At 40.3% G+C, this 27,526-nt stretch overlaps 1 protein-coding gene and 1 pseudogene across 1 annotated transcript in view; one reads left to right on the forward strand and one right to left on the reverse strand.

Annotated features, from left to right (window-relative positions):
* GRIN3A (glutamate ionotropic receptor NMDA type subunit 3A) overlaps positions 1-27,526 on the forward strand; it is a 156,098-nt gene that overhangs the window by 12,028 nt on the left and 116,544 nt on the right. The gene's annotated exons all lie outside the window — the stretch shown is intronic.
* LOC118629697 lies at positions 9,008-9,363 on the reverse strand (annotated as a pseudogene).

Consider the following 27,526-nt stretch of genomic DNA (forward strand, 5'->3'; position numbering starts at 1 on the left):
GCTTGATCCCCAGTGGGGGATATGCAGGAGGCAGCCGATACCTCTCACATCGATGTTTCTATCTCTCCCTTCCTCTATCTCTAAAAAGTCAATTAAAAAAAACATTAAAAAAATAAATAAATAAAATAAGATTGTGACCATGCTACATTATGAATTTTTTTAACTTACCCATATATCATAAACATCTTCTACATGATTAGTATTTTTTCATTATTTTTAATGGCCAGATAATTTGCCTTTGAATGGATTGTTTTATGATGTGTTTAACCCTTGTTGTTTGAATTCAGGTTTTTCCATTTCAAAGTCATTAACACTGCTACTTTACCAGACTCATCCCCCTTCATTATTCTTGTCGTTTTTGGAGCTATAGAATGGTCTCTCCTTGAGTTCTATTATGCCATCATGGTTTTTTCTTTATTTTTTTGAATTCTTTCATTGTTTTTTACTGATCGTGCTTCTTGTGTCTGACCCCTTGTAGTAATAACCATAGTGCTGTGCTGTCCAATATGATGCTACTAGGCCTCTCTGAATACTTCAGTGTAAGTTATTTACGATGACATCAAATTTATGTCAGTTTCTCAAGCACTTGAACTCCATTTGAAGTGCTCAGTGGCCACACGTGGGCAGTGGCTACTGTGTTTGACGGCACAGATACACACCATTTTCTGTCTTCACAGAAAGTCCTGTTGCACAGTTCTGTTTCTGTCTAAGGGCATGCTGTTGCAAGGAACAGAAACTCCACTGAGCTGGAAAATAAAACAAAATATCAAAGCCCCTACTCTCAAAGAACTTACATTCTGGTGGGGGAGACAGACAATAAGGCATACTAACAAATACGTATATATTATTGTGTTGGTGTTAATTAAAGCAAGTGCGATAGAGAAAAATAAAGCAGAGTGAAGGATTCGAGAATGAGTGTGGTTAGTCGATTAGACTTGTCTGAAGAGGTGACGTTTGAGCAGAGAATGAAGGAAGGAGCGAACCATGCAAATTTCTCAGGGAAGAGCATTATAAGCAAAGAATAAAAGTGCACAGGCCTGAAGATAGGCATGAGCATAGCAATACATATGTATTGAATAAATGAACAAATGGACTATCCTTAGCAGTATTCATCACGAGATGTGGTAGTGGGCACAATTTCAAAGAAGAAATGTCAATAGTAAGGCAATCGCAAGACCTTGTGTACTCACATATGGGTATTTCTCAAGGTTTGGATTCCTGGATTTGTCTCTTTGCATGTGGCAACACTAGACATTTCTCCAGTTATGTCTCTCATTCTCACCTTAAACTCAAAATATTTAAAGCTATCCTAAGATGGTGTTCTTTCTCGCCTATAACAAGATTTCTCGTAACAGCTTTGACTTCTCCCATTTCTTCTTACCAGGTTCTATTGCCTTCCTGAATACATTTTTTATTTTTTTATCCTCACCCGAGGACATTTTTGCATTTATCTTCAGATAGAGCGGGAGGGAGAAAGAGAGGAAGAGAGAGAGAGAAACATCAACATGAGAGAGACACATCAAGTGGTTGCCACCCACATGACCCCAACTGGGCCAGGGACAAACTGCAACCAAGGTACGTGCCCTTAGCAGAAACCAAACCTGGGTCTCTCTGTTCCGCGGGCCAATGCTCTAACCACTGAGAAAAACTGGCCAGGGCCTTGAATGTATTTTTTCTATCTCCATTCTTCTTTATTATTTTCAAAGGAAATTAGTTTTTCCCACCAATATTCTTGAATAGCCTTTATATCTCTGGTGTTTTTTCCCAAACCATCTGCACACTGCTGCTAGATAAATCTTCCTAAAGTAGGCAACTTTCATTCATTTATTCTTTTTTTTTCATTCATTCAACAAACACATATCAGGTATAATGCACTGAGGTTAACACCACCCTCTTGCTCAAAAGCATTTTCTTTGACTGTAACAATGATATCGCTCTTTTTCCATACCCCCACATTCCTGAGGTGAATACACACCCTACCATCAGTGATTCACTGCAAGAGTAATTTTCACCATTGGAACAGGATTCACCACCCTTAAGAGAATGTACAGTGATACCTCGGTTCTCGACCATCCTCCTGGAACGAATTATGTTCGAGAACCGAGGTATCACTGTATCCGATTCTCCAGGTTTTATGAGTATAGTTCAAAAGAGAAATCCAACCCAATTGAAGATTCTGACATGCCTACCCTGAAGCCAGGGAAACATAAGGTGATAATCATCAGCAAACCTAGAGAACCTGGTCCTCGAGGCCTTCTACAAACATGTGCGAATAACTCTAATTTGTGACATTCTGTTGAAATACAGGTGCCCAAAAAGCATAAGATCTCTCAGAATAGAAATCTGTTTGTTGTTTTTTTTTAATCAGTAAAAATAAATCATTATAGACCAGCTGGTATGGCTAAGTGGTTGAGTGTTGACCCATGCACCAAGAAGTCACCAATTCGATTCCTGGTCAGGGCACATGCCCAGGTTATGGGCCCAATCCCCAGTCGGGGACATGCAGGGGGCAGCCAATTGATGTTCTCTCTCATCGATGTTTCTATCTCTCCTTCTTCCTTCCTCTCTTTCTAAAATCAATAAAGAAAATAAATAAATCATTATATTAAAAAGCATTTCTCTATTATGTATCTGTATAGAGAGACAGATGTACACCCAACCTGTAACGATCTGCAGATGAATTAAACTCCAATTCCGAATTGATTTTTCTATTGAAGCAATGTTACCTGTGGCTATTATGACCTTGGCCTAGGCTGAAAAGCCGGTTGGACCCATAAAATAGCAGAAGTATGGTGTTAACAGTTATGTAGATGCTAAATGATGTCAGTAATAGGTTCTGTTTGAGACCAAGGGGTGTAGAGTGTCGAGAAGACTGGCTTCGAAGTCCAGACTCATCTCTCCTGCCTGGGAAAAACCTCCGAGCCTCAGTTCCCTCTGTAATAAATTATACATAGGCATGAAAGAGGTATTCACTGAATGCCTACTCTGATATTTTAAATAATTTATACGGGTCTCAGTGACCTAATATACATAAAAACTGTAAATTCAAATTTGAGAAACAGATAAGAAGTATTTCTATTGAAACAGCTTTTCTTCAGGAGAACACTCCTAGCCCCAGCTTGGGAAGCCAGGGCTGTCTTCCCCAGAAGTGACCCGGCCGTAGGAACCCTTGTCCCAGCTGCTTTGTCGCTCCCACATGGTCAGCGGTTGCTGGAAGGGGAGGCCAGGAGAGCAGGGTTTCCTGCTCCCCATCAGGCTCCAAATGCCCCCAAGTCAGCTGCCTATCTTAGGGGGAGAAGGGAGTCTAGGAGCTGGCGGGGTAGGAGGACCACGGCCAGGACACAGGTTGGAATGTGAGAGACACTTTGGAAACCAAATATTCAAGCTAAGATTGCCTGCTTCTGTCCATAAAATAGGTTAGTTAAGATTTTTGAGATTGTATCCGTTTCTAAATAATACCTCCTACTGGGTCGAGTTACTGGAAAATAATTAACCTTCATGCCAAGTCTGCCTTTGAACTCTGGCCACTCAGCGACCAAGTAAAGATCTCGGCGTCCATCAGGACTGAGCCGCGGCCAGCGAAGCGCAGGCTTGCCCGGGTGCAGAGGACAGCGGTCAGGGATAAACCAGCAGCACGGACCGCGGCCCCACGGGCTCCGCCCAGTGTCTCAGTGACCTCACCGACTTCTCTGCCTCCACTCTTGACTCTCCATGATCTTCTCCAAGCTGCTGTCAGACAGAAAACCAGTTCATTAGCCTGCTTAGACCCTTTCAGGACTCCCCACGGACAACAGTGTTGTTCCCCAAGAGTTAGGCATTCATACTGCCTTCATAATTCTCGCTGTATCTCTGCATCATCTACTGCTATTAATTGTTTAAATGAACTTACTGTTTTACGTAAATCCCTTTATTTTAAAAAACTCTTTCCGTCATGACACCAGTGAAAAACCCTTGCCACAAAAAGAAATGAACTGTAAAAATAAGCACACAGTGAAATCAAAACAATTTGAGCTAGGTACCCTGGCCTGAGCCCTTTTATAAGTGGGAAAATGTCTAGGTGTTGAAGAAGGATTAATGATATACTGACACCAAACTGAGGTTTTTCTCCTTGATTTAACAGGGGGATTAAATGCTAATTGAAAAGGGATTAACTTTCTCAATTTGTGATTCAGTGTTATTTAATGTCAGGTCCCTGAACAACCTAAATTTTCCCGTGAACCACCAAACTCTAACCCACAGGGATGTATTCTAAGTGGCAATCAAGACCTTTCATTACCTGAGCCTTGCTTGACTCTGGTTTCTTCCAGATACTAACCCTCACCCTTTGTACTCTGTGCTCAGCAATGCCTGAATGTGCAATGCTGTTCCAAGCCTCAGCACACTGTTCTTACTGCTCCGAATGCCCTTTGCCTGTGTCCACATGAAACTCCTACTCAACATGCAAACTTTTGCTTAAATATCACCTGTGTGCCCACCCTCTCCCAACTACCTCCTACCCTCTCCCTTTCACTTCTGGTTGACATTCTACCTCTAATTTCTTCTTTTTAAGATCTGTGCCACAGCAGTATAATTATTTGTTAACATGTGACTCGATCCTCCACTAAACTGAACCCTAAGCTCCTAGCACAGTGTGTGGCTCATAATTGATGCTTAGTGACTGTTGATTAAACTCAATTAATGGTCCATTTCCATCCCTTCCAGTGTAACAGAACTAAGTAACATCTGCACAAACCCACCATCTGTCAAGGTGAGGTGATGTGAACCTAAGAACATGTACTGCCTGATGACAATGGTCCTCGTTCACTGTGGTGGATCGAGTTCATGACCACCCAGGATTTACTGTTACACAGAACAAAGCTGGAAGAGAAAGGCCTTGAGGAAATTGATTTTGTAAGAAATAGAAAACCTGTTTCTACTACCCTGTTGAACTTTTCATGCATCCTTCTTCGTCCCTCAATTGGTTTTCGATTTCCTGGACACTACCCGGGACAGAAAGTGACATTATTCTCATGTCTTTGAATCACAGCTTTCCCTAATTTTTGTTCCCCCCTATCCAGCCAATTTCACTATATTTTAAAGCCAAAGATTCATGATGTGTAAAATTAGAGAAAGTTTGTGTCGGTGAAATGTAAAGTTACAGGAAATAATCATCAATGAAGAAGAGAAAAAGCCTGGAATTGTATTTTATCGTGTCATCTCTTGTCAAACAAAATATCAGGAAATGAGACAAGTTCACTTCTGCTAAGAATACCTAGTTCTGTTCCTGGCTTCCCACTGCGGTCCCTGCCGCTCCTTCGTCCAGTACAATCCCGTAGGCTTCCCCCTGGAGTGGTGGCCATCTGCCTGTGAGCCACACCCAGATAGCGGTTCAAAATACAGGTTTCCAGACTTATCAAGTCAGAGCCCCCAGGGCTGGAACATAGAATTCTGCTTAGAAAACAAACCACTCCACAGGCGATTGTGTTCACAGTTGGTTGTGCGTGTATCTGGGGACCACATTATCCTAAGGGTCTCCCCTAATGTGATTTTTAAATTGTGACCAGGAACCACCTGAAACAAAATCACATTAGGACATTTTTTAAACTTAGAATTTCTGCCTCACTGAGTTGTTGAAATTCTGTGCTATGGCCTAATGTATACATTAAAAAACACACACACAACTCCCCGAGGGATTCATAGATGCACAGTACAGTTTGAGGATCAATGACCTGGGGCAGAGGTCTCAAACTCAGATGCCTTATAGGGGAACAGGAAGGTAATGAAAATGTGGAAAACAGTCCCAAAGAATACAGTAGGGAGTAATAAAAATTGTGGGGAACCGAAGAGTGCCTGACCTTTCTAAAGGAGGCGGCCAGCCACCCCTCAGCTGCAGCAGCTGTTACTCATGGGGATGTTGCCAGACACTGTAACTTTTCAAAGGAAGCCAGAGGATAGATTTTTTAAATGTAAAAATTTCCTTAAATATTGACAACTAACTCACTTTTCCCCTGCTTTATTGAATTCTAATAGATAAAACTGTAACATATTTAAAATATACACATGATGATTTGATATAGGTACACAACTGGCTTTTGAATAATGTGGGGATTAGAGGCACCAACATCCTCATGCAGTCCAATGTTCACGTGTAACTTTTGACTCCCCCAAAATTTAACTGCCACTAGCCTACTGTTAACCAGAAGCCATATGTTGATAACATAAATAGTCGATAACACATTTTGTATGTTATATGTACTATATACTGTCTTCTACAATCAAGTAAGCTAGAGAAAAGAAATTATTCCTAAGAACATTGTAAGCAAGAGAAAATGCATTTACAGTATTTATTTTAAAACTTGTGTATAAGTGGACCCACACAGTTCAAACCCATGGTGTTCAAGGGTCAACTCTACATTGTGAAAGGATTCCCTTCATCAAGTTAATTCAGTAACTCACATTTTTACAAATAATCTGCAGGCCCAGTTTGACATTTTTGGAACAGGAAATGTCAATGCATTTGTGGTAGAGAAGTATTAACCAGAAGCACCTCGGCGCCCCACTAAGGAATTGGAGGTGGCATAAGCCTGTAGCCATAACAAGTACGACTCAAAGGTGCAGCTAGAAAGTGCAAGGATAGTGCATGTGTAAAGGAGAGGTAGCCACCCTCATTTGAAAGCAAGAAAAAGGGGGAAAAGCACTAAAAACGTGTACTCATAAATGAATCTTAGAAACCTTACTCATAAAATAGAGATAATGAGATAATGATAACTACTTATAGTGTTTGAGGTGTTGATTAGGTGGATTGGTTAATATCAAGTGGATCAACAGAATCATATGACATATAGCAGGTACTCAATTTTTTAAAGAAAATATGCTGATTCCCTTATTTTCCTTTTCTTACGCCTCTGTTCCCTTACACCAAAATTCAATAGGCACTAAAAAAATCAAGCTCATGGCAAAAAATTGACAAACACTCTTGATACTCATGTGTGTATGTTGTTTTTTTAAAGAAAACTGATAACATTTCTATGATGAGATAATGAACAAAGTAGTGACGATAGAGTGATTGAAGTGCCTCATAGGAAATGTCATTTCAAAATACAAAAATGTCCTTGTATCTCATCACTGGCTTTCTTTCCTCTACTGCGGGTTCAGTGATTCTAAATCTGTTAGCAGACAGCCCCCTGAGTTGCAGGGAGAGGGCTGTCCCCTCCTCGGCCCTTGTCAGTCTCATAAGAAAGATTTCAGATGAGTAACAGACAATAATGTTATAGTAAAGCAAGCAAATGTATTAAGGAAGCAAGGCAATCAAATGTATTAAAAATTCACTTGGCATGTAGCACAAGTGGGCACCCACCTAGTCTGAGTACCCCGCCTGGTGGAGTGTTAGGGATTTTGTACTTTTCTGTTTATAGGTTTCAAGATTGCTTTGCCTGATCGATACCTTGGGCAACAGACTAGATGTCAAGATCCCCCTTTCACTTTGTGTGGTTTTTCCAGAATTTATGAGAACATCTGGTGATTTTAATTTGGCAAGTCCCCAAACTGCTGACTTCTTTGTTCAGTGGGTGAGATAAAACTCATTTCCCCCCTTCCCTGTCTTTGTATCCCCCAAGTGATATTGCTCCTTGGGTTTAGCTGCCACAAATGGCTTTAGCTGGGTCTTTGTTCTCTGTTTTCCAAGGCCAGGGTGATTTAAGTTATGCATTCTCTGATTAGAGGAGAGGTTATGCATTCTCTGATTAGAGGAGAGGAATTAACCATTTGCTTTCCAGTGTCCTTGGTTGGGGCAGATAAGGTCTTGTGATTCATAAGCTGGCTGTAAAATACCCAAACTGTTTGCCCTTTTTTAATTTTCTTGTCTCAGTTTTCCCATTCCACTTGCCTAGGAATTTTCCTAGCTTCTTACTATCCTGCCACAAGCCCTGTGCAAAGGAATTTGCTAAGTAAATGGTCTGGAGGATTCTTGTGAATAATTTTGAAAAAGCTAATAATACTCTGGTTTAGGAAGGTTACCTACCTTATGGCATTCTATTATTCATAAACTTTTTAAAAAATAATAATTTTATATTCTAAAAATAACATAATGATTATGTGAAAAATGTGTTTATAGTTTTAAAAACTAATAATTTTATCACTTTAACATATATTTCAAGCCAATTTTTGTCTCTTTGTACAACATGTTTTTACCTCTGTGAGGTCATTGTTTCTGATTTACTTGCCATAATGATCCAAGGGCCTATACAGTCCTTTGTACAGAGTAGTCACTCAGATATCTCTTTAGGGAATAAATGAGTGAACTTCTGAAATGATAGATGTACAGTCAACTTTGTATTCTGCTTTGGTCACTTCTATTATGTTGTGAATCTTTTATGTCTCCACAAACATCAAACAAATCATGTTTCTCTACCAGTGTTGTTGATTTTTTTTCTTAATTATAAAATCAGAAAACTATGAAAGCTTAGAAAAAATGTCTTAATCTCACTCAAGAAATAATCACTCCTAACTTGTTGAGATATTTTTCTTGTACTCCTTACATAAAACTTTTTAAATGTGGAGAGTTTCTATTCCGATTCTTCATTTGATGTGACATTGCCAGTGTTTTCTCATGTTATGGGAGACCCACTGTCACCATTATTTTATTTTATTTATTATTTTAGAAAACAATAATGTATTGCTTTATCCACCCCCACCCCCCCCCCCCAAAAAAAAGGATCAAGGTGTACAGACTGCTTAGTTCAGACTAAGAATGCAAGAGGTGAGAACGTGGTCCACTGTGGCCTCTGGGTATTCAGCAGATAAGTACTGTCATCTGAAGAAACTCCCCCAAACTTATTTTATTGCCCTTACAGATGCTGCATTCCATACACACCATCTCACATGACATACTTGGGTCATTAGTCATAGTAATTGGAATGGTACAGAGGAGGATTTGGGGTGCTTATTGTTTTGGGTTTGTTTGGTTTTTTTGCCCTCCTGCTGTAAAATGAAAATTTCAGTTCCTTTCTGAAAAAAATAAATAGTTAATAAAGTCACTTTCTTCTGCTATCTTAAACAAAGCTTCATATTCAACTCGATACCTTTCCAGGTACATTTTCTTTTCTGCCATTAGTGCTTGGAGTTGCTGCTGTGCAGCTTCTCTCTGCTCTGCTATGGATTTGAGCAAGTTCCAAGCACCAGTGGCCTTCATCTTCTCATTGTCTGCTTCTTTTGCAAGTTGTTCAGCAAGCTCAGTTAAACCACCAACTACTGTATTTTCTGTCCACAAAGTTTTTCCACTCTTCCTTGGGCTCTATGGTCTACCGGTTAACCTCTGGTTCCAATACAAAGCTTGTTCAGGTCATCAAAGTGCAGCCTTGCTTCCCTCAGAATGTCCTTGACCATAGCTGTTCCCTTCTGGCTTCCTTGCCAACGTGTAGCCTCTGTCACCATTATTTTACTAACCACCTATTATCCCAAGTGTTTGGATATACCTAGAATGTTGACATTTGAGTTCTTTTTACAATTTTTGTCATAAAATGTTCCTACAATAAATGTCTTTGTTTAGAGACTCTGTCCACTTTGTAGATTATTTCCTTAGCATAAATTTCTGGAAGGGGAACATAAATGCTAGTTAATTGGAGTATTTCCTGGGATCTATGTCATATGGGGTATATTTTCTACACCCTTATATAGCTCAGTATGTCTTTGTTATTTTTCTTAAAAATAAAAGAAAAATTGACAAGGCAGAAAAATCTTTAGATATCACTTTATTGTCTGAGCATTTAATGCAGCAGAAATGAGAAACCCATGATATTTATATTTATTCCTTTGAAGTTTATTTTTTTCTTTCTTCCTAAATGCTTGACAGTTTTTATTTAAAACATTTTGCCACATATGTCTAAGTACAGGTCATTTTTATTGATTTTCCTAAGAATGAGGTGAGTCCATCAAGCTGAGATTTATTTTAAACAAAATTTTTCTTCAGATGTGTCTTTGATTAGTCCTTCTGTTCCTGTGGTTATGGTTTCTTTCTTAATTCTTAAGTTTATCTCCCATATTTAGGTGACCAAACAGTTTATATACAAACCAGGACAACTTTGAAAGTAAAAAGGGGAGCAGTTACAAATTACATAGTACAACTAGACATAAAACAGGATATGTCTGAGTACAAACTGACACACAGAATCGATCTTGATTCTTTTGTTCTGTATCCTGAAAGATTTTCTAAATTTGTCTTCCATGTCATTAATTCAGTGCTTTGCAATATTTCTCATGCCTTTTATGCTTCTAAAGCATATTTGAAATCTATTATCAAATTTTCAGTTTTCCTGTTTCTTTCCATGGAACACTATTACTTTTCATTCCAGCCTGTTATTGTTCCTCTCAACATGTTCTCCTCTTGTGAATTACTCATATTTCATAAAAACCATGTTATCCTGCTTATTGTTTAAATGTCAGGGTCTTTGTGGGTTTTTTTTTTTTCTTTTTCTCATTTTCCTTTGGCTTCTAAACTAAATCACTTTCCAAATGGCTTTGCTTTTTCTTTGCCAGTTCTGCAGCATTTGTATAGGGCCCATGTTGCTTTGTTTTTTTTATTGGGTGGGCAGAGGAGTTCTTATTCTAGAACAAGAAATCTATCTAAACCCTCTGTTTGCCAACAAACAGGCTGCTTAGATTGCTAATTGCTTTACTTTAAATTCACTTATGTTCTGGCTGAATCCCCTTCTAATAAATACAGCTGAACATGGAGTTGCTGTGCACATCCCCTAAGCCAAATTTCAGTCTTTAGCTGTCACCAAGCATGTGGTGTTTGTACTCTGCTGTACAGGGCTGGAATCTGCTTCTCCCCTGCTCTGTTGCTTTTTTTTTTTTTTTTTAATTTTTTTTTCTTTTTCCTTTATTGATTTTACAGAGAGAGGAAGTGAGAGGGAAAGAGAGGTAGCAACATCGATGAGAGAGAACATTGATTGACCACCTCCAGCATGCCCTTCACTGGGGATCAGACCCACAACCTGGGCATGTGTCATGACCAGGCATTGAACCAGTGACTTCTTGGTGCCTGGGTCAACGCTCAACCACTGAGCCACACGGGCTGGACTCTGTTGCTTTCTGATAACTAGTAGCTCTTAATTCCTCAACCTAGGTGGCCTTTTCAAAATACATACCTAGGCTTCATCCTAGATCTCCTGGCTCAAAATCTGAGGAGACATGGGCTTGTGTATGTAAATCCCCAGTGTTTCTGTTAGGTCCACTTATTTGAAAATCACTGATCTGAACCAAACATTCAATACACTGATTTCTACTGAAGGAAGTACATGAAAAACAAAGACACAGCTGTTGGTTTGCATGTCTACATGGGTGATTTCTGATTCTGCTACCTTCTATGATGCTTTTCTTGGGAGAATTAAACCTCTTCTATACACACTCCTCTTGGAGATGCGGCTTTTATCTGCATTAAAAATACATATATACTAATCAGAAGAGGGAAGTGATTGTCATTCTGACTACTTCAAAAAGCAGAACCCATGCATTAGAGGGGCCATGGTGATGCTTACAATTGAACTACATGATAGAAGAGAAGATGAGAATCGTAGAAGCGAAGAGCCAGAGGACCCAGATTGCCTGAGTCTGAATCCTATTCCTACCACTTACCAGCTAAATGTTGCTAGGTAATCACTTAACCTCTCATGCCTTAGTTTCTTCATCTATAAGATAAGGATAATAGCATCTATTTCAATGAGTTTTAAGGAAGATTAAATGAAATAACATAGAAAGTGTTAAGAAATGCCTGATATATCTATCTATCTATCTATCTATCTATCTATCTATCTATCTATCTATCATCTATATGTATATGTATATGGTTCAAGAAATATTAGCCACTGCCCTCTGGGTGTCTCAGTGTTTCAGTTATTTGGAGTGGCATCCCATTCACCAAAGGGTTATAGGTTATGTTCCTGGTCAGCACATACCTAGGTTGTGAGTTTGATTCCCAGTCATGGTGTGTATAAGAGTCAACCAATGGATGTTTCTCTCTTACATCAATATTTCTCTCTCTCTGTCTCTCTCCCTTCCTCTCTCTCTAAAATCAATAAAAACATATGCTCAAGTAAGAATTTTAAAAAAGAAACATTTGCTACAGTTAGTTTCAGACACAATTATCATCTTCATATTGTTTTTCTTCCGATTCCACCAGTTTGTGGTTTGTGCAACATCCTTCCATTCCAGCAATAAGTTGATTGTGAATAAAAGTTCTTAGAGTTGTGAGCTCTCATATTTTTATGTCTTGTTTGATACTTGAGTGGGAAGTTGTAGAATGCTGCATGAGATCCATTCCTGAGTTTTATTGGAATTTTATGGATAAGTCCTTGAAGGGTGATCCATCACTGTAATTTCTATTTGAACAGGCAATCAGTCATGTCATTTCTATCCAGACCTTTATGCTATTTCCTATTGGCTGCCTCATCTGCCTCATTTCTTATTCCACCATGTTCTGTGACTTCAGAGCAGTAACTAGTCACTAGGAGGGAAGTTTAACTCAAAACCAAGATCCTTCTAAGCTACCCAAGTGATTTAATAAACTGTCGGATATTGCATGTATCAGTAAGTGCCCCTCAGGAAATAGAAACAACACCAGTTATTTGAGGAGAGAATATTTAATATAATGAGTAATTGGCTAGGTACAATGTTGTTAGTTGGTTAATTGGAAGGATTATAAGTGAATCCTATGGTAGGAAGACAGCAAATCCTGGAAGCTGTTATCATCCCTGGAGCTGAGGATTCATAGGAAGAGGCTGAAATATTAGCACTTAGAAGCTTAGAGGAAAAGGTCTGTGAAGCTGAAACTCAGGTATTTAAGAAAAAGGAATGTTGTTCAGCTGGCGGTGGTGTCTCTGAGCATCGAGGAGGGGCCTAAGGGGTTGGTTCCAGATCCAGGCCTCTAACCAGCAGGATAAAGTGGTTCTGCAAATGCTGGAAACATTGCACAGGATTTAGCTGTTTTCCTGGAAGGGAACCATGGAAGGGATGAAGAAGCATTGCTGGAGAAATGCTTAAAGAAACCTCAAACAGACAGAAAACCCACAGGAAGAAGCAAGTCCCTTCTCTTCCTTCAGCCTTGCAGTCTACCCCTAGTGGCCTCTGATGGCAGAACCTACCAGGATCCCCTGGCAAAGCAGAAGTGTCTTTGTAGACTGCCACCTCTAGCATCCCAAAGCAGAGAAGAGAGAGGTGGATTTGCAGCTGAGAGACAATAGCCATATCTGGCACTCAAAGTAGGCAAGAAGTGGTAGTAATGATTGCTAGCCTTCTTTGCACCACCTCTATGGGCAAGGCATCATGCAATATCACATTTCATTCTTACTAAAGCTTCTCTCATCACTAATGTTTTTATCCTCATATTACTGTGAAGAGATTAGGGGTTACTTGCTCCAGGTCACTTAAGGATTTTACTTGCTTAAGGCCATTCAGCTAGTAAGAGGCACTACCAGGAATCAAGTGCAGTCTTTGTAGCTCCAAAGACTCCACGCAGCTCTGCCTCTTACAATGGGTGGCATTGGTGCTGTGGTTTCTTCTGAGTTGCATTTATGAGTAATTAATGCCTCTCTGCTCAACACTGTTTGATTTTATTTCATTTTCAATGAAATTATTATTTCACAAGATTGAACTCAGTATGTTGGGCATGTGAGCCTAACTGCTGGGAGCTGTGGAGACTGGGCAGTTTTCCAGTTCATCCGAACTAAACAGATAGTTAAAGCAGACACTACAAAATTTAGGGGGGAAAATGTAGTAATGTGAATTATTTGCTTTGGCCACCTGCTTTGTCTTTCAGATGGCCTGGAACAGTGCCCAGTTGCCAATTGACTGTATGCCACATAACGTCACTATAATCGTTTGGCAAAAATCCTCCCTTGGGTAGCTCATCACCAGAGGTTGACTTTCCTCAGTAGCCTCTCCATTAGGAAAACAGCTTGGAGAAACTGATTATACAATTTTGCCATAAATAGAAATCTCTGGGTTGCAAGATGGATCTATGAAACAGAGTTGAAATTGGAAAATATCAGCCTATTGCAGATCTCTAGACTAGAGATCTCCATTTAGATAATAAATTATTGCTCTTGAGAACAGACTTGGGGCATCAATCATTGCCAAACCATAATCTAGCCTCTGAGTTCTGCAAAAGATTACTAATATTTACACATATTTTGGCATTCTCCATGCAACAATAAATAAATCGTTGTCTTAATTTGTGTTTTTGCTTGAGACCCCAAAAACTAAGAAGAATTCTCTGACATGGAGAATTTGGTTGGAATACAAAATCACTATTACTCATCATTCAAGATTTTTTGATAGCTGAGACCTAGATCATTAATTATCTTAACTCCTTAACTTCCACTCACCTATCCCAACTCTGCCCAGACTCCCAATGATCACTTACTAGATCACTTTTGTTTTGCTTTTAAGACTGGAGTGATATTGCCAATACATGAAATCTTATCTCTTTATAGCTCCTTCTTCCGGTCTCCCAAATTACTGGAATTCACTCAGCGCTCTCTAAAACAAAGAATTTCCATGAGAAACAATTTAAAACAATAATGATAAAAGAGGCACATTGTACATAGAAAAAAGTTTAAGTTTGGGATATCTGAACAACACTTTTTAAAGGCCCTTTACATCCTCATATTATAGATATGATAGATCATAAAAATAGCATTCCTACATTTTCTAACAGACTCTCTCATAACTAAGAGAGGAATAAGTACAGTATAAAGTTACACTGGAGTGTGTCATTTCCTTTAGGTCTTGGGTACAGGGTTGAGCCATATTTTGTATCTGTATAATAAAAGCAATAACTCTCATTTGATGAGGATTTTACAATTTACGAAAGTAATTTTATCCTATTTATTTATTTAAATATTTTTTCTTTATTGAGTTTAGAGAGAGAGGAAGGGAAAGGGAGAGAGAGATAGAAACATTGATGAGAGAGAAGATTGATTGGCTGCCTCCTGCATGCCCCCCACTGGGGATTTGGCCCCCAATCTGGGCATGTGCCCTGACCGAGAATCGAACCAGCCACCTCCTGGTGCATGGGTCGATGTTCAACCAGTGAGCCACACTGGCTGGGCTTATTTATTTTTTAAATATGTTTTTGTTGACTTTAGAGAGAGAGAGGGAGAAGGAGAGAGAGAAACATCTATCAGCTGCCTCCTGCATGCCCCTATTGGGGCTCGTGCCAGCACCCCGGGCATGAGCCCTGACTGGGAATCAAACCTGCAACCTCTCAGTGCATGGGACAACGCTCAGCCAACTGAGCCACACTGGCCAGGGCTACAAAGTAATTTTAGTTCGCATAACCTCACATACATATAACAATCTACAATAAGTCTAGGAGGAAGATATTACTCCCCCAAATTACAAATGAAGTTATACAGAAACTGAGCCTCAGGTAGACTATTTTACTGAGCAAGTATTAAAATGAAATTTTCTGATTTCAAGGCCAGTCCTCTCTCATCGGAACCACTGTGGATTCAGACATTCTTCTTCTGAGAGCTTTGGTGGTGAGTGTGTGAGCTGCTGTGGCACCAACATCAGAATCTAAAGGTCCTGACATCTGTCCTAAGACTTCGGTCACCAGGCGCTGCTCCCTCAACAACCCCAGGGATAGTCTACCAAAGTTCCCATAAGCAGAAAGCGGTACTCTGTTTCAGTAAATGACATGTTCTTAAAATTGCCTTTAGATTACCCCTTTGGCATCTGAAAACGTTATCATCATCTGAAGCTGTTAAGATGGATAAATGATGAATCTTTTTTTTCCTTCTGGAAAAGAGTGTTAGAATTTTCTGAAAACTATTTGACCTTGAATACATATTTACCAATAGTTTCCTTTACCCATGTCTAGCCTCTAGAAATCTAAGTAACCCATCTTCCTAGGAAAAAACCCCACTTAACTGCAGCCCAGGGTATGGGGAAATGTACACGTGCTGTTGGAAGGCTAAGTGCACTGCCAGGGGTCACGGGAGCATTTTGGAATTGCCTGTGTGTTACAATCATTTTGAATCCCTCTCGGAGGTTTTTGAAACATTTACAGCAGTTAAAAATGTAATACTGAGCTTTCTACTATTATGTGAGATTCATAAAATATGTCCTATATTCATGTAAGGAATGTACCGCAAAACTTTACGTGAGAGTCTACGAAGTTACTTTGAGGACTTGTGATAAACATCTGGGAGACATTAGGGTAGACCTTATATTTTGGGAGCTAGAGGTATAAAAATGTCAGGCGAGCTGTAGAAATGCATCAAAAGAGGCATCCCATTATTTCTGAAGATTTATGCCTCGAACAGATAATAAATTTAATTCATTATTAATTATAATTATATAAATAGAACCTTATCATGGCAGGTGTCATATAGATAATTCCTAGCTCACATTAATATCTATGACCTTGAGCTCATGGGGGTGGGGACTAAGGCACTGTGCTCCCTCTCTCCTTCCATGCTGAGCATTCTGCTCCCACTATGGTTTATGTCACATAATCCCTAGCGCATGGAGCAAAATATGTTCTAATTGGCCGTATGCATAAAGCCATCGCAAAACCACATTATCTTGTTTGAAAATATATTTAAAAGCCATATGATGCCAGTCTCTCTATCACTGGACAACCCATTTCCTATAATGCATAATATTAAATCCCTGAAAAATCATAAAATTTAATTAGCTATTCAAGTCTTAAAATGGGATTGCATTAGTCAGTGATCTATTGACCACTATTAGCACTCAGTCACTGACATGGCCTCAGGACCCGTTGTAATGAATAATATTTTATTCTCATCAGCTAACTCATTTTAGACTCTTCATCCAAATGGTGGGATGTTCCCATTCTCTTTTTATCTAAGTCTGTCACATGTTTGGCAACTCCAGACACCACCCCCTCCCAATTTTTGCACTAAGCAACTCCCTCTTGTCCTCACCTGTTAATCAGCACGATGCAGCTGGTTACCACGGAGGGGGATGCCTTGCCACAGAACTATCGAAAGAGAAGCTGGAGCAACTTCCGACTTAGTTCTCCTTTCCACTGTCCTCCTCTTCGGAAACATTAAACATGAAGAAGGTCGAACATGAGCCTTGCCCAGACACTCCATGCATTCCAAAGGGGGAGTAAAAGTCACTGTCTACTCATTTCAAATAATTAGGATGCATCGTCTGCCACAGTTAAGGATGAAAACAATTGCCTTGATATTATCTTAAAACTATATGCATGTTGTGTAGTGTTAGAGATACGTCCTTAAACTAGAGAGATAAGTATATTAGTAATTAGTTTACTTCTTAATTAGATGACTCCCTTCTATATCTATTCCTGGGAGATGCCAATATGGGATATTTTAAAAAGCATATAGAGATGGTGTCACCAAGGCAACCAAATGGAAGGTCCCTCCTGACTGCCAAAGATATGCAGAACCAGACAGTAAACCAGCCATTAAGTCGGGCAGTCACATGGATGTTTATAGGATTTGGGTTTGAATTTTATCATTTTACCTTATGAGAATTAAACAATTATTGGTGATGATAATTAAACTTGCCAGTGCGTCCCCAGTTCAGTTCATTAATGGTTGCCAGGGACAAAGAGCTAAAGACATTTCTGCTGATATAGCTGCAACCCTGGGGCTACTTGTGGATGGTTAGTGCATAATGCTACACTCCAGAAGACGAAACAGACTGCTGGGAAGTTTTGCGCTGCATTTTTAGCATACTATCTCCACAGCTGACATTTCAACATCATGATTGTTTACTCTCCTGGGAAATGCTGGCATCTTTTGCAAATTTCAGTGACTGTTGAATAATTGCCATGGGGATGTTTCTTGCTTCTCATTTGCTGATTTGGTCTCTCACCTCATTACAAGTCTGTGCTTTCTCTTCTGAAATCTGTGAGTTTCATCTGCAAGTTTAATAAAAAAAGGAGCCCGATCCTCTTGGACTTGGTCGTTTGGCAATACATTCATTCTCCTTCTTTCTCTTGGTCTCTCTTGTGTGCAGCGTTCTATATTTTTAGATAAGGATTTGGGTGAAGAATGAAAACTGTGAGCAAGGAACAAATTGAAGCTTCCTGGTCTCTCTGGGAATTAAATGAACTGTCACCTCAAAGGGACCTATGATGACCTTCTCTAGCAGCACCACAATGAGCTTTGGTGCTTTGCCACATGGGCAGGGAGGACTGTTTTTCTAATAATGTGTCATAAATTAAATGTTATAATGTCAGTTCTTCCAGTGCCCTGATTGCATAGTTTGATATTCTTAAATACTTCCTCTCCAAACTATAGCTTTATCTGCAAGTGGCTAGAACAGGTCACAAAGGAATGGGAGTTAACATTGTTTGCTTCTTAGGGTTATTATTGAAGGTGTCATATTCATCCTGAATTCACATGTATCCTGAGACAAACCATGGACACCCAGGATTTTTTACGTGCATCTGACCCATATTTATTTGTTCCAACTCTGCATTATATTAAACAACAGCAGAGATTGACTATATTATAGAAAGGAGGGAGGTTAGGAGAAGGAATTCACTACCAGATTGTCAATAAGGAGCCTCTGTATTCCTTTGAAAAGAAGGTTCTAGTATTAGGTGGGGCAGAACAGGGTTGGAGGGAATGAAATTTAAGTTAATTAAATTCTTCTCATCTCAGTTCTAATACCTCCTCCCTAAGAAAATCTTCCTTGATTCCCCAGACTAGGCCACTCTGGAATGTACTCTCTTTACGCTCTTTACCTTCGGTTCATAGAACTTGTCATTATAATTATGAATCTACTTGAAATAATACCCCTTTTTCTTATTTTTTTTTTTAAAACAAGTTTAACATGTTTAAAACAAATGAGGTAGTAAAGTGTAGAGATTAGAAGCACATCTCTCGAGCCTGATGTTGAATCCCATCTTGGCTTCTTACCAGTTGTTAGTAGTTCCTACATCACAAAGAGTTCTTGTAAGTATTAAGTGAATTAATAGCTGTAAAACTCTTAGGACACTGCCTGGCACCCTGTAAGTAAGCATTCATCTGATAATCATTAGGGTTAGGGTTAAGATTACCTATTATTTTTTTTATTAATATGTGCCTCCCCCTTAAGACTCTAAGCTCCATGAAGATAGATGACATGTCTGTTTTGTTCATTCCCATCACATTCCTAATATATGTTACAGTGCCTGGCACATAATAGCAATTCAACAAATATTTTCTGAGTGAAATATAGCACCTAGAAACATGAGTTAGTTACTCCAGAAGTGACTATGACCTGAAATACCAAAGGATTAAATTGGGCTTCTCCATAACATTGTGTTAGGTATTGAATGAACTAACTAGCCCCAGTCCATCAAGATATACTATATGAGCTCTTACCAGTATGGCTCAGTGGGTTGAGCATTGTCTAGTGCACCTAATGGTTGACAGTTCTATTCTGGGTCAGGGCACATACCCATGTTGTGGGTTTCATCTCTGGTCGGGGTGAGTGTGGGAGGCAACAGATCAATGTTTCTCTCTCACATTGATGTTCCTCTCTCCCTCATCATTTCTCTCTTTCTAAAAAAAAATCAATAACATACTTTAAAAAAAGATACACTCTGTGAGAATATTTTAGGAAACGTAATTTGATCCACTGATATCCAACTTTGCAGTAAAAAGCTGTCACGATAAGTTTTTCTCTTATAGCTAACCTGTCTCATTGCTCTAAGACAATAGCCAAAGCAACACACAGTTTGACTATGATAATGGTTTCCAATGCTCAGTAAACACAGTCACTTGCTGTGATTGTGCTCCTTTCAAAGGAAGCCCTTTGCTTTTTGTTTAAATGGGAGAACAATCTAGAATACAGTCACCAAGGAGGTGAATGTTTAAAGAAATTCAGAGACCCAGGAAGATCAAGATCCAGACAGAGACAGGCGGAAGGTAGAAGCAGCAAAGGAGTCACCCAACAGGCTTGGATAGAGCCAGAGGTAGCTAGGGAAGCCGGATTCCTGTGGGTCAACCTCCGCAAAATAATTCTTGGATATGTCTTATCAATCACGAAATGAGCTTTGAAGTTTCCAGTAGAAAGATAGATTTTAACGTGCGATGGAGCGGCATCCTGAGTCCATGAGTCAGCTAGCCAACCAGCACCACCACTCACTCACCTGGGCCCCGATGGCATAGTGAGGATCGAGGGTCTGGGCCCTCTAGAAACTTTCATTTTCGTAGTGAGCAAGTAATCAACAAACAAGTAAGATGATTTTCATGTCAATCAACACTCGGAAGAAGATAAATCATTCTGTGAAGAAAATAATGAATGTCATGGGGGGTGGTGCAGTGGAGAGGCTGCTGATGTTTGATGGAAAGCCCAGAAATTTGAGCTGAGGTCTGAATGGTGAGAAAGAATCAGTCGCCCAAGGGAAGAGTCCTCCTGCTTTGCATAAGTGAGAAGGGGTGGCAAGCACAAGGCTGAAGCAGAATGGCTTTGAGACCACACAGGTGGAGTGAGTGAGCGGGGCCAGACCATGGAGGGCACAGGGTAAAGAGCTTACATTTTGCTTTCGTTGCCAGGGGAAGCTATTAAAGAGTTTTAAGCCAAGGAATGATGTGGATTTAGATTTTTTTTAAAGGTCACTCTGCCTGCTCTGTGTAGAACTGATTGCCAGACAGGCAGTGTGGAGGCAGGGGGACTAGTGAGAGGCTGTCACATTAGCCCAGGTGACAGATGGAGGCTCACTCCAGGAGCAGTGAGATCATGAGAGTGACTGAATCCTGGACGTACTTTGGAGTGAATGAGACTTAGGGATGGATTAATTAATGAGTGATGTGAAGGAAAATAAAAGGGGGGGGTGTTAAAAGCTGATACCTTAGATTTTGGTCTGAACGGTTGATGTGTGTGATGGTACAATCACGGTGACTTGGGGAGGGCTTTCAGGGACGTGGATTTGGCAGGGGTATCTGGAGTCATGGTAAGAGGAAAGAGTACAGCGAATCTCTTTGGACTTGTTAAATTTTAGAGATATCAAGAAGACAGTTGAATACATCAGGTCCAAGTTGGGAATAGAGGGTAGAGGGTACTTAAATTAGTAGGCTGGAGTGTAGGTAAGAAAAGGAGAGACAGGGACAGAACCCTGGGCTACCTTAAATTTAGAAAATGACACCCTAAGAAGAAGCAACCGGTGAGGTAAGAAAAAAGCAAGATGTGTGGGATCGAGAAGCAGAGAGTGTGAAGTGTTTCAAGAGGAAGCAAAGAGCTATGCCAATGGTATTTACAGGTGGAGTCACAGGTAGAGTGAAAATCAACCTTTGGTTTCAGCAGTATTTGTCATGGATTGCTTTAATAAACGTTGTTATGGTAAGTTTGGAATCCTAATTGGATGAGAAACATTTTTTGTTTGTTGATTTTAGATAGAGGGAGAGGAAGGGGAGAGAGGAAGAGAGAGAGAGAGAGAGAGAGAGAGAGAGAGAGAGAGAGGTGTTGTTCCACTTATTTATGCAGTTATTGGTTGTTTCTTGTATGTGCCCTGACCGGGGATTGAAGCCACAACCTTGGTGTTTCAGGATGATGCTCTAACCAACTGTGCTACCCGGCAGGGCCATGCAATTGGAAACTTTAAGCATTGATAAACCTTCAGACTTGTGCTGAAGAAAAGAAGTAAAATTTGGAATCATAGCTGGAGAAGAAAAGTGGCTGATATTGAGAAAATGTGTAAACTGATGGGAGAGAAATGGCTGAAGGAAATTCCAGAACAAGGTCACCAGGGAGGGGAGAGAGAAGAATGGAAAACTCCCCATCATTTCTTTAATGAAGGTTGCCAGACCCTTCAGGAGCCCATTCTGCACCCGCCTCTCTGCAGCCCGTAGCAGTACACACTTCATTTCCTGGAGAGAGTTCAGCATCTCACTCTTCACCATACACACCGTGGAGAACTAGACCGGCTCGGGCCCGAGAGGGTTATGTGCAGTTCCCTTCGTATTTCGCCCGCCCCTCCTCCGTGTCGTGCATAGCTGTGCCTCTGAATTCAAGTAAACAGAAGCCTGGTTGCTTTCTCTCTTATGCAAAATGCGAGATACTTTCTTAGCAATAATCGATGCACAGTAATAGTAGATGTGTTGTTTTTAAGTTCTAAAATCCTGATAAAACTTCTGTCATCTTCCTTTAGCTGACCTCTCCATAGTCCATATGCCATTAACACGGTCTTGTTTCTTGACTGCTATTTCCATTCACTTTGTCAGAATACCATTCTAGGTTGGCCGCTGACGTGTCAGTTATTTCTCCAGTTCTAAATGGTACCTCACTGTAGGTACCAGGTAAGTAACTGAAAGGCTGCCTCAGCATTGATACCTCTGTATATCGAATCATATTTTAAATGCATCAGTGTGGAGCATTTAAACAAATTTGACTATGAATAATTTATAAAGCACACAGAATGTTTCCCCACAACCATCTTGAGTGTAGAGAAAGTGACTGGCACGCCCTGAGTTTGTGCTGATTGTGATTTACTTGTATTTCTAAACAGCGCCTCGGGTGCATACGTACTAAGCACATCTGTCAGCCCTCTCAGCGTTCAGGTGTCACTGTTTTGATTGACACCAGAGAAGATTTGTGTCTTCTTAGAAGGATAAGATTTTGTGGGAATGCAGAGACTATCACTTTTTCGTCTGGAGAGAAACTGTATTAGTCAAATAGCAAGGAAAATGACATAAAAAATCCATACACATGTCAGCTAAAGGTCAGGCTTCTCTGTCTAAATCTAACTACCAGTTATTCATTCAACCCTCAAATCTTCGCTGGGAGTCTCTTCTTTTCTGGACACCGTTACTTGGGATTTTACTATAAAAGACAACATCGCTAGCCCCCAAATAGTCCAGGAAGGAGAGAGACGACTAAGTGAATGGTGGCTATGCCGTGTAGGAAATGTACAGAGTCGGGTGGACCAGCAGTTAAAAGCGAAGCAGGTAATACACCCCGAGGGTGAGGCAAGTCGGGAATGTTTACCTGGAGAGAAGAAGTCTGAGTCCAGCCTTGAAAGATGACTGGTGGTTAGTGATGTAAAAAGGGGGGTAAAGAGAAAATGACCTGCCTATGAAGACAGGAGAGCCAGAATGGCTTCCAAAATAAAAGAAAGTGAAGATGTACTTAGACAATTGACTAAACGGGATCAGATGACACCACTGTGTGTCAGAGGAGATAGCATAAGAGTCGCAGTACTTAGAGGTGTCATGGTCGGCTCTGAGGGGCCTTGCATAGTCTGGCCAGGCTGTCGGAATTTGGCAGATCATCCAGGACACAGACGGAAAGAAGAGAGAATATCAGCAACATTGTGGATTTAGTATTTTGAGATGCTGGACTATGTTATAAAGGCTGGGTTATCAATTCCCCCCCCACACACACACTGGAAAGAATAAAGACTTCTCAGAGTCCCTGCTCTCTCTCTCTCTGGGTCTGTGCTGCCTGGGCCGACTTAGAAAACATAATGATGATCTTTGCAGGTTCTTCTCATCGTAAAGCCTAAAAGCTTTTGGTGTGATATGTAAGGGTTTCAAGGAAAATAATGCCAATAGAGGCTAAAAAAGCTAACAGAGTGAATATATATGGACAGTAAATGATTCTAGAAAGAGATCATTCCGGGGCTCATACATTGAGTCAGATGGGAACCCAAAAAACTCATTTGATTGAATTTTATTCTTTTTAGCTAAAATACTAGTAATTAATGTTATAGTGCTCTCAAGACATGAGGTGATTGCATATGCATGTCACAGTGGAGAAGAGAAATTAATGAATTCATAAATTAGTACACTCTTTATTCCTCTCTGGTAAAGGGCAATTACTTGTGGCTTAAAGACTACAGAAAGAGATTAGAGTGTGCAAGTCGGGCAGTCTGACTCTTTCCTTTAAATTCAGGAGATAAAATTAAGCACAAGCAGATATTCCTGAATATTAAAATTTAGTCATATTCACTACAGACCGTAATGAAGACAGACCACCGCAATTAAGCAAATTATTAACCTTTCTAATAGAAGGAGAAATGCATTTAATTAACCCCCTAATTCATGGCATTCCATAAACTATACAGGAATTTGGGTGAGGTGAGCTTTCAGGTCCCTTTCAAGCCAAATGCTAAAATCTTAAGTGCACTAATTGGCTTTTGGCAAATCATTCCAACTTAATATTTCTACCCTATCTGATTATTGTTCGATTATCGAATGTAGATGGGCAGTGATTTGATGAGTTCACAACAGGGCCAGATTTGATCCAGATCTTGAACTTGAAAACTAGCCAACTAGGTCCCTTCTAATTTCCTCATCAGTGACAATGCGCATGTATACCATCCTGAAAGAACACGGACCTGCTCATTCAGAATTCATTGCTCTGGACCTGAGAACATCAGAAGTGCTTAAAGAGCCTTTGAGTTATCACTAATTCATGAGAAAGTACTGCCTCTGTGACCAGAAACTTTAAAACTGAAATTAACATTTCCCATGCTTTCTTGCTTCCAGCCAGGATTCGAAAGATACAAAGAATTAATTACGTTAATGTTAATGTACGCCTAGTAATGCAAGCGAAATAAAATGACATTGCAGCAAAGCTTAATCATAATTAGTAGATCACAAGTTTTTTTTTTTTTTTTTTTTTTTTTTTTTTTTTTTTTTTTTTTTTTTTATCCTCACCCGAGGATATTTTTTCCATTTTTTGTACAGATAGAGTGGGAGGGAGAGAGAGGAAGGGAGAGAGAGAGAGAAACATCGATGTGAAGGGACACATCGAGTGGCTGCCACCCGCACGACCAACCAGGGCCGGGGACAAACTGCAACCGAAGTACGTGCCCTTAGCAGGAACCGAACCCGGGTCTCTCCGGACCGCAGGCCGACGCTCTAACCGCTGGACCAAACTGGCCAGGGCGTAGATCACAAGTTTTGAGATAAGGTGCTAATGCGGAAATTTACTGAGATACTGTTTAATGGCATGCTAATACTATTGCTGGTATATGCGCTGCCAAAGTGACCACATAGTTCTATTTCTAGCGTTAAACTGGTCAAGGGCAAATATCAAGTAATGAATGTGAGTCAATAAAATTTTTTTTAATTTCCAAATGAAATCACAAGCCATTATGCAGTTAAACTGATTTCACAATTATGAAATTAATCTGAGGTGCTAAACCAGTACATATAAAAGCCATATTGCATCATATGGTTGGACCATGGTTTAAATGTATAAAACGTACTTGTGTCAATAAAAAATAGCTTATAGAAGTGAGGAAAGTTTATGTCAACTGCGGTGTTAGTTCTGAAGGGTGTTTTAAAAAGAAATAATCAGCATTTAGCTGAGTTTTCATTCCTAGTGTAATTAGCATGTGACATAAGCCATCTCTTAATAATAGTTTTAAGCAGCATTGACATAATCAAATTTGCAGAGGAAATTTAACTTGCTAGACAGCTCAATTATCTGGTGCACATATCAATAGTTTCTGGCCCTGTTGTGAACTCATTTGTCAAAAATATTTTTTAACAAAATAGGCCAGAGAGTGTCACCAACAGTTTCTGTAACAGTAATTTGAATACTTTGATAAGTTTTAATTATCCGCTGAATCATCTGCTTGCTAATACATGTAAATGTGTTGGTTCATTCAAATATTACTAAATTTGACGAAAACCTAGTGGTGCTATAGAAGCTAAAATGATTCTTAAACCAACATCTTTATTCCAAAAGTTCTGAAAAATGTAATAAAATCTTGTCCTCCTTAATGTGAAGATGAAGAAGTTGGCATAGAATTTGAAAATGATACCAAACTATAATATTCTGCTCCAGGAAGGCCTCCTTCCTGATGCTGCCGCCCCCTGCTGTCCAGGAAACAGACTCAGACGCCCTGTCTTGCCTGCGTGCGCAGTGCTCTTGACCTCACAAAGCACTTCCCCGTGTGTGACGTCACGTGGGCCCCACACTGCCCTGAAGTATTGACTGGCCATGTACTCTCTTGTCACAGTTGGAGAAATGGATGTCAGGTTTCCCAGAACAGACCTGCTTTCCAGTCCAGCCCACAGCCTCCTCACTGCTGCTAACGCTGACCCATTTTGCTTCTAGGACGGTCTTGATGTGTTTTACTCTTATTTTAGACAAAAATGTGACGGGAGAGTTCGACTCTTTTTCTAGTTTCAAGTCTATTCCAAGGGCTGCAAGGAGATGATAAATGTAGGCACACCGACACAATGAAAAGGGAGAGTGGAGAACCTGGCCCCGTGCAGAAGGAGAGAAAATACACTTTCTAAAGAGGCTCACGAGCTCCAGCATCTCCAGAAACTCAGTGCCACTTGGTTCAACACAGAGACCAGCTTGCGCCGTGTCCCTGTCACACCACGGTCCTGCAGCCGGGCACACTGGCTGGTGGTGTTGGCATCAGGATGCTGGAGGTCCTCAGGGAAGGATCAATTATGCCATCTCACAGAAGTGAGATAATTTTATTAACACCAATAATAATAATAAGGCTAATATTTACCAAGTACTTACTACATGTCAGGCATGTGACGAAGCCTTCCTGGTTGTCAGTTTCTGCTTTCTTCTAGCTGTGTCCTGCCTTCCCAATCATCCACGGTCCCTTGAGCTCCACCTCAGACTTGGTATTGCCCCAGTACCCAGTGCTTGTCTACAATGTACACAAGAAGGCTGTGAAGATATTTGCCTCATAATCTAAAACTCAGAAACCAAACCACCATCCCTTTGAGTCTGGCTCAAACTTCAGGCCCTATTTCTTGCCATGGTTTACTGCCTTGTTCCTAAACTATTCCCCAAAAATGTGTTCTGGTGCTGATAGTAGTGCCTTCTAGATTTCAAACTTCATGAAAGAAAAGACCCTATGGGTCTAATTCACTACTGTGGCCTCAGTAGTTGGCATCTAACGCCTGGCACAAAATACTCAAAATAAGAACCCTGCTGCTTGTTATTTAAATTGAATGGACCTGTCTAGCCCATATACTTTGGTTCTCTTAGGTAATATTCCTAATATCATCATCATCATTATTCTAAACTGCCACTTACTACTTGCTGTGTGCTGATGCCTTATATCCATTATGTTATTTAATCCTCACCAACCTTGCAAGGCCACTAACATCCTGTTCACTGCAGAAGAGAGGAACATGAAGCTCCATGAGGCTAAGTGGTTTTTACAGAGCCTTTCACACACAGCTGGTGAATGACAGAACCACAATGCAAACAAAGCTCTGAATCCACTATGTTCCTTCCTCTGGGATCTCCTGGGAATTGCAGTGACCTTCTGAACCTCCAGCAACCTTGTTGTTGCTGACAGTCTTTCCTGGTGTCAAATGCCTACATTTCCAATGACTACCTCTCCCTGTTCACCCTTCCCTGTGTTGGGACATTTTGCCTGAGCTGAGTCTCTCCTAAGCACCATATGACAACATATCTTCTGTAGCCACACCCCTTGATCAAAGCCCTCCGTTTCCCAAGCTGACCAGTGATAGTTTTCATCCCCAAGATTGCACCTGGACAAGTGTATCTTGTATGGGTGGGCTGGGAGAACAGGGCTCAGAGAGTGAGCAGCAGCCGAAGGCTTTCA

The sequence above is a fragment of the Molossus molossus genome, unplaced genomic scaffold (genome assembly GCF_014108415.1).
Source record: "Molossus molossus isolate mMolMol1 unplaced genomic scaffold, mMolMol1.p scaffold_m16_p_14, whole genome shotgun sequence".
Lineage (NCBI taxonomy): Eukaryota > Metazoa > Chordata > Mammalia > Chiroptera > Molossidae > Molossus > Molossus molossus.